Genomic DNA, 8130 nt, shown 5'->3' on the forward strand with positions numbered 1-8130 from the left:
AGAAGTCAAGTCCCCAGATCTGTTTATATGACAGCTATATCAGGTTATGAACCGATTTGAACCATACATTGCACAGTTGTTGGATATCATAACGAAATACTACGTGTCAAAATTCATTCAAATCGTATAGGAATTGCGCCCTCTAGAGGCTCAAGAAGTCAAGACCCAAGATCGGTTTATATGACAGCTATATAAGGTTATGCACCGATTTGAACCATACTTGGCACAGTTGTTGGATATCGTAACAAAACACGTCGTTCAAAATTTCATTCCAATCGGATAAGAATTGCGCACTCTAGACGCTCAAGAAGTCAAGACCCCAGATCGGTTTATATGGCAGCTATATCAGGTTATGCACCGATTTGAACCATACTTGGCACAGTTGTTGGATATCGTAACAAAACACGTCGTTCAAAATTTCATTCCAATCGGATAAGAATTGCGCACTCTAGACGCTCAAGAAGTCAAGACCCCAGATCGGTTTATATGGCAGCTATATCAGGTTATGGACCGATTTGAACCATACTTGGCACAGTTATTGGATATAATAACGAAACACGTCGTGCAAAATTTCATTCAAATCGGATAAGAATTGCGCCTTCTAGAGGCTCAAGAAGTCAAGACCCAAGATCGGTTTATATGGCAGCTATATCAGGTTATGAACCGATTTGAACTATACTTGGCACAGTTGTTGGATATCATAACAAAACACGTCGTGCAAAATTTCATCCCAATCGGATAAGAAATGCGCACTCTAGAGGCTCAAGAAGTCAAGACCCAAGATCGGTTTATATGGCAGCTGTATCAGGTTATGGACCGATTTGAACCATACTTGGCACAGTTGTTGGATATCATAAGAAAACACGTCGTTCAAAATTTCATTCCAATCGGATAAGAATTGCGCACTCTAGACGCTCAAGAAGTCAAGACCCCAGATCGGTTTATATGGCAGCTATATCAGGTTATGGACCGATTTGAACCATACTTGGCACAGTCATTGGATATAATAACGAAACACGTCGTGCAAAATTTCATTCAAATCGGATAAGAATTGCGCCTTCTAGAGGCTCAAGAAGTCAAGACCCAAGATCGGTTTATATGGCAGCTATATCAGGTTATGAACCGATTTGAACTATACTTGGCACAGTTTTTGGATATCATAACAAAACACGTCGTGCAAAATTTCATCCCAATCGGATAAGAAATGCGCACTCTAGAGGCTCAAGAAGTCAAGACCCCAGATCGGTTTATATGGCAGCTGTATCAGGTTATGGACCGATTTGAACCATACTTGGCACAGTTGTTAGATATCATAAGAAAACACGTCGTGCAAAATTTCATTCCAATTGGATAAGAATTGCGCACTCTAGAGGCTCAAGATGTCAAGACCCTAGATCGGTTTATATGGCAGCTATATCAAAACATGGACCGATATGGCCCATTTACAATACCATCCGACCTACACTAATAAGAAGTATTTGTGCAAAATTTCAAGCGGCTAGCTTTACTCCTTCGGAAGTTAGCGTGCTTTCGACAGACAGACGGACGGACGGACATGGCTAGATCGACATAAAATGTCGCGACGATCAAGAATATATATACTTTATGAGGTCTCAGATGAATACTTCGAGTAGTTACAAACAGAATGACGAAATTAGTATACCCCCCATCTTATGGTGGAGGGTATAATGACCATTTTATTGCAGTAATACTACAAATCGAACGAACATATATATAAGATCTATATATAAATCTGAACCGATTTCGATGAAATTCGCCTGTAATGTCATGAGTCATAAGAAAATCCTTCCTGTCAAATTTCGAGCGAATCGGTTAACAAATGACCATTATTACTGCAAATCGGACGAACATATATATAGGAGCTATATCCAAATCTAAACCGATTTTTTCCAATTTTAATAGGCTTCGTCTCTAGGCCTAAAAATATGCCTGTACCAAATTTTAAGACTATCGGATGAAAACTGCGACCTGTAGTTTGTACAGACAAGCGTAGCTAAATCGAAAGTGATTCTGTGTCGATCGATATACTTATCAATGGGTCTATCTCTCTTTCTTTTAGGTGTTACAAACTAATTCACTAAGTTATAATACCCTGTACCACAGTAGTGCTGTAGGGTATAAACATGATAGCATTCGTTTCGACTGTTGGCAGAGGTGTTTTTAAAAAATTTGCAATGCGGAAGTTTAAAACGTCGTATATTGTCATGTTCAGATCGGACCATATTTGTATGTAGGTTTCATACAGACCGATCTCCCGATATAACTTCACAGTTGTACTACAAGACCCTGATTTTCGAAACTAACAAAGTTTAGATTCAACCATATAGGGACATAACTGCCATTTGGATCGACCTTGCGGTCCTTTATCCCATAAAAGGTGCTTCTATTGACCGATTTAGCTAAAATTTTAATTTGTGACTTATATAAGGCCCCGCGATATTCGAACCAACTTCACTGTTTTTGAACGTAACACAATTGAGAGCATCTGAGTGTAACGATGCATATGCATTTGAAAAATTTTCATTTTAGGAATGTGTGATATGCTGCAGTCAATCTTAGTAGACAGCACCATATCAACCATCCACATTTACGATGTTTCAAATGCGAATATTTGTTACATCAATAATGGGGTAATTAGGTTGCATTTGTTTGCATTTTTCTCTTTTAGTTTACTTGTGGTGCATAACGGCTAACGCCTATTTCATGCGTTATTACCACGTTGTATATGTCTGCCCCATATATGGGCGCCATGTAAGCTATGATGTGAACACTCACCCACACACTATGCAATAACCCCAGAGCGGAAGTAGCTGCCGTATTTGAGGTTTTATTATGCGGTTGATGTCGGTGTTGTCTACGAGCATAATTATTTAAACCTATCATACATTCTCTCGCCCAGTACCACAATTCTACTTTCCAAATCCCATTATGATCTTATAGTAGCACATTGTTGTTTGGTGCTAAAGCGTAACATTGCAAAATTGAGATACATCTAAATTTGTAAATATTCCAAAAAAAAAAATTAGAAATTTAAAAAAAAAATATGTATTAGACTATCACAACTTTTAACCCTTTTTCACTGCTTAATTAACTTTTCAATACAAATAATAATTTTTAGCAATTTGTTAAACTTTAGCATTTTACAATAATACAGTCTTACTTTGAAACATCAATTACTTAATGCTCCCTACATACTCCGTATTTATGCAATACAGTTAATATTAAATAGTTTGGCAAGGGATGCAAATTATTCACCATGATTGCAGAGTTTATTGGATTTAGGATTGATGATTTGAGGTTATTTTGCGTTTGCGTGAAAAGTAAATGATGTGGGTGGCCATTAAATGATTAATTAATACATACCGATATTAATGTGTTTTAAGGAAACATGCGTTGGTTGTAGAATGCGTAAAATCATTCTACTTTGATATTTGGAAAATTACTTTCACAATCAAACAAACTTCAAATGTAAAGGGCAAAATGTCATAACATAATTAATCGTTTTTATATAGATTACGGAAAAACTACATGGAATGGAGAACATCTGTTACTTCTCGGAATTTAAAAACTATAATTCAATAGTTCTTGTAGTTCACTTGTATCTGAAGAAGTAAGGTAAGGCATAAAATTAGTCGCTTCCGTCTATACTATGGATGGGAATCCACCGCCTAGTAGCCTTAAGGTGGATGTAGATCTAGAGCGTGAGCGAACCTCTAGATCAAGCGGCAATATGAAGCGGTTATACGTTTGCCTTTTATATTTCGGGATGGACAACCTTTGTGTTGCAATCTGCCAACTGAAAGCTTGGCATTTTTGATGTTATACGTACTCCGAACTTTTTGACATACGAGCGCTATTTGTGTTGTTTACAGTAAGGTTAAAGATTCATCTCGCCCAACAAATGGAATTAAGTCGTGAACATTTTCGTGCGATTTTTTTATATCCTCCACCACAGCATGGGGGGTATACTACAATAATTTCGTCATTCTGTTTGTAACTACTCGAAATATTCGTCTGAGACTCCATAAAGAATATATATTCTTGATCGTCGCGACATTTTATGACGATCTAGCCATGTCTGTCCGTCCGTCCATTCGTCCGTCCGTCTGTCTGTCGAAAGCACGCTAACAACTTCCAAAGGAGTAAAGCTAGCCGCTTGAAATTTTGCACAAATACTTCTTATTAGTGTAGGTCGGTTGGTATTGTAAATGGGCCATATCAGTCCATGTGTTGATATGGCTGCCATATAAACCGATTTTGGGTCTTTACTTCTTGAGCCTCTAATGTGCGCAATTATTATCCGATTGGAATGAAATTTTGCGCGACGTGTTTTGTTTTGATATCCAACAACTGTGCCCAGTATGGTTCAAATCGGTTCATAACCTGATATAGCTGTCATATAAACCGATCTTGGGTCTTGATTTCTTGCGCCTCTAGAGTGCGCAATTCTAATCCGATTGGAATGAAATTTTGAACGACGTGTTTTGTTATGATATCCAACAACTGTGCCATGTATGGTTCAAATCGGTTTATAGCCTGATATAGCTGCCATATAAACCGATCTGGGATCTTGACTTCTAGAGCCTCTAGAGGTCGCAATTATTATCCGATTTGCCTGAAATTTTGTGCGACGGATCCTCTCATGAGCATCAACATACGTGTTTATTATGATCTGAATCGGTCTACAGCCCGATACAGCTCCCATTTAAATCGATCTCTCTATTTTACTTCTTGAGCCCCCAAAGGGCGCAATTCTTATTCGAATTGACTAACATTTTACACAGGTCTCCAACGTATAATTTAATTGTGGTCCAAAATGGACAATATCTTGATATCGCTCTAATAGCAGAGAAAATCTTTTCTTATATCCTTTTTTGCCTAAGAAGAGATGCCGGAAAAATAACTCGACAAATGCGATCCATGGTGGAGGGTATATAAGATTCGGCCCGGTCGAACTTAGCACGCTTTTACTTGTTTTTGTATAATTTTTGATGAGGATTAGCTCAACAACAGTGCATCGATGAATTTAATTCAATTTTTGACGATGAAGTTCCATCAACGACCAGTGTTTATCGATGGTATGGTGAATTCAACCAGGTGTGCACGATTCCTCCTTAGATGCTTTACTAGCTGCTGATGTCGAAGTAACTTTTGAGTTCTGTCCTTCCCCGCTGGCGCACACCTTGATTTTCAGATTTTCAGACTCCTGCAATCCGCCAGACTTTAAAGTTGTGGTTTACAAGAGTTCAACAATAACTGCTGAGTCGTTCCTCAATTCCCCATCCCAGCGCTTTTATAGACCTTAAGCTACAAATTGAAGTAACTCGAATTAACTTTTGAATTTTGTCCTTCCCAGGTGGCGCACACCTTGATTCCAATCCAACCGTAGGGGGATTTTCAGTCTCCTGCAATCCGCTAGACTTTAGAGTTGTGATTGACAAGTGTTCAGCAACAACTTTTGAGTCGTTTCCCGATTCTGCAACCCAACGCTTCATAGACCTTAAACTTCAACTTGATGGATACAATGCGTTCATACTTGTTGAGGTCTGCTAGACAGCCGGAGTTTAGTACGAATACTGCATGTCTCCGATCGCCTTCAGCCTCATCCGATGTACCAATCTTCTATTCGGTGATTGAAAGATTGGGATTACAGTCCCTTAGTCTCCCAAGTATGTATTCATTATCTGAAGAAATCCTTAGTATCAATGCAAGTACCATTGTTCTACAAGGAATATATTTTTTCTTGACTAAATCCAGTGCTGCGCCTGGCCAGATCTCACGAGTCTATGTTAGGGTGCAACGATATGTTTAAATTGAAAATTGAAGCAATTAGTTTGTTGCAGTCCCGATACCAGCCTGCATAGTCATAATCTGTAGGAGGCCTTGGACAAAAACATTCTTCGTGAGATATTTAGAATACCACCTAATGCGGAAGACCAAAATTTCAATTGAAACATCAACTGGATAACGTTATCTGAAAACAAGGTTTCAGAGATTGTAGAAGAACCGATTAAGATACTATTTCAGAGTAATAAGTCTCCTTCCTAAGGACGCCCGGTAGCCGAGTTGGTAGCGTGCTTGGATTGCCAGTGCGAAAAGCCTTGGTCTGTCGCTACTGTGGTATCACATTGAACTTAAAATTGTCTAAGCGAGTCTGTAAAGGAATGCCACTCTTACTTAACCTAAGTCTCCTTCTAGCTAATTGTGTAACACATGGAGACCAAAGAGTGATTTAATTGGGACACATATAAGAATACGGAATTATAAGCGTCTTATAAACTACCTATCGATTGTTGGCATTCCATTTTCAACTTAGTCCAAGACCACTATTAACCAATCTTACAAATTAAAATAAAGTCGATTAAAATGTTCATTGTGTTCTGTTATCACACTCCATCAACTGTGTTATATTTTCAATAATAATAATAGTTTTCCTTCCGGAAAAGGCCAACGTTAGTCTTGTAATATGCATATCATTTCTAAACTCTTCTAATAAATAAAATCTGCATTTTATCCGTGTATAAACCACGTCTAGACAAAAATGTAATGCATAACCAAACTTCCGACAGATTTATCACTCCTTAACCCTTTTACAAAAAAATAGACCAAAAATAACAGAATGATAATTTTGTTTAGATATGCAATGAACGTACAATGCAAAAACAAAATGTTATGAACAAGAAAACCAACAACAACAGCTTTCTAAAGTATGATAAATTGCAAAGTTCATAATTAAAATGTATTAAATTCAATTTACTGTATCACACAGAATATGAACAACAACCTCAACAACCGTCCCTTTTATTTGGTCTGGCCAACGACCATACGTAAGTAGTTATTCAGATATGTGTATATCCAAAAGGATGATTGCAGGAAATTTTTGTAAACGAAAAAAATGAAGTCGTGTATACCTCCCCTGGACATGGAAGGATGAACAACTTTTAACATAGATTATTTTCAAACTTCTACAGGAGGAAACAAGTTGATAGTTAAGATCTACAAAACATACAACATATAAAAATTACACTCAAAGAAAGATGCAAGTGTATACGATTTCGAAGGCATACATGAATTAGTTGCCTGATGTTGTCCAGATTTGAATTCATGTTATATATATATCGCAAATCAGATGAGAGTTAAGTAAAATTTTGCTTTAGGTTAGGTTGAAAAGAGGGGGCAGATATTAATCCGCCCCATGCCACTGTGGACATACACCTAAGCCAGTAATCGGCTTGTTGTGCGCTCTAAAAACTATATAAAAAAATATAAAGTAACCTCTAAAAAGAAAATTTTAAGTTAGATATTCCGTGCTACTTACAAAATCACTTATTGTTTTCAATACCACTCCCCTAAGTTGGTTAATGTCTGATATTGTGTCTCCACCTAAGTACCGGTATCTGTTATACGCAAAAGCCGGGCAATGACAAAGGAAATGCTCCAACGTCTCATCATCTTCCCCGCATGCCCTACACATGCTATCTTTGGCCGCACCGATTTTACATAGGTGAGATCGTCATCCTATTTTTCCCGTTATGATACCAATAGCTATACTGACCTCCTTCTTGGATAGGATTTTCGCCGTCCTACCGACCGTTTCGCTGTTCCACAATATTGCATGCGCATTCGTCGCTCACTCCCTTAACTCGGACTGCGTCGTCCCGAAAGTCTTCGGGTTGACCAAGTTTATTGACGGCAGTCCTCTGGCCTTCACCGCCAAATCGTCTGCCCTGTCATTTCCCCTTACTCTGTTATGGCCCGGCACCCAAACGATGCAGATTTTCCCATCCTCAGAGATGGCGTTAACCTCCTTCTTACACTGCAAGACAGATCGTGACCTTACCGTCCTGGTTGTTATTGCCCTTATGGCAACTTTACTATCAGTAAAGATGTTCACACTCGACGTCCTCGCGTTAGCACCACACCACTTCACGTATTCCGTGATCGCCCGGATCTCCGCCTGCAGGACCGTATTATGGTCAGGCAGTCTAAAACAGATCTCAGTCCCTGGGTTCTCAATGTAAGCCCCCAGGCCCACTCTGTCCTCTAGCTTTGATCCATCCGTGTAACATGATCTTCGAGATGGCAATACTAGGGTTCGGTCAATCCAAG

This window comes from Stomoxys calcitrans, chromosome 4, assembly GCF_963082655.1.
Source record: "Stomoxys calcitrans chromosome 4, idStoCalc2.1, whole genome shotgun sequence".
Classification (NCBI taxonomy): domain Eukaryota; kingdom Metazoa; phylum Arthropoda; class Insecta; order Diptera; family Muscidae; genus Stomoxys; species Stomoxys calcitrans.